This window comes from Myotis davidii, unplaced genomic scaffold, assembly GCF_000327345.1.
Source record: "Myotis davidii unplaced genomic scaffold, ASM32734v1 scaffold170, whole genome shotgun sequence".
NCBI classification, from domain to species: Eukaryota; Metazoa; Chordata; class Mammalia; order Chiroptera; family Vespertilionidae; genus Myotis; species Myotis davidii.
In genome coordinates this window covers 1,762,577-1,763,057 of record NW_006282528.1, presented here as the reverse complement: position 1 = coordinate 1,763,057, position 481 = coordinate 1,762,577, and positions in this window count along the sequence as shown.

Genomic DNA, 481 nt, shown 5'->3' with positions numbered 1-481 from the left:
CTGCCCTGCCTGAACCCTCCCTCTGTCCAGGAGCGGCCTCCTTGCGTGAAGCCCTCGCCCTCTTTCGCCCTTCCTCTCTGACAGCAATGAAAACATCTTTAAAGAGAGACACGCTCTGTGGGTTCCCAGGTAGGAGTGGACAGAGCAGCCTCCTTCGCAAGTGGGAGTCCTGGGGGGCAGGACAAGCTGGAGGCTGGGGCCACACCACGCCCTGTTCACACCTCGCCGTGCACACACCTCGCCCTGCACACACCTCCCCCCGATACACACACCTCCCCAGCGCACACACACACTCCTGCGCACACCTCGCCCCACTCACACCACCTGCTCACACCTCCCCCTGCTCACACCTTACCCTGCACACACCTCCCCCCGCACTGACCTCACCCTGCTCACACCTCCCCTTGCGCACACCTACCCCCACTCACACCTCCCCCTACGCACACCTCCTCAGCTCACTCCTCCCCCTGCTCACACCTCC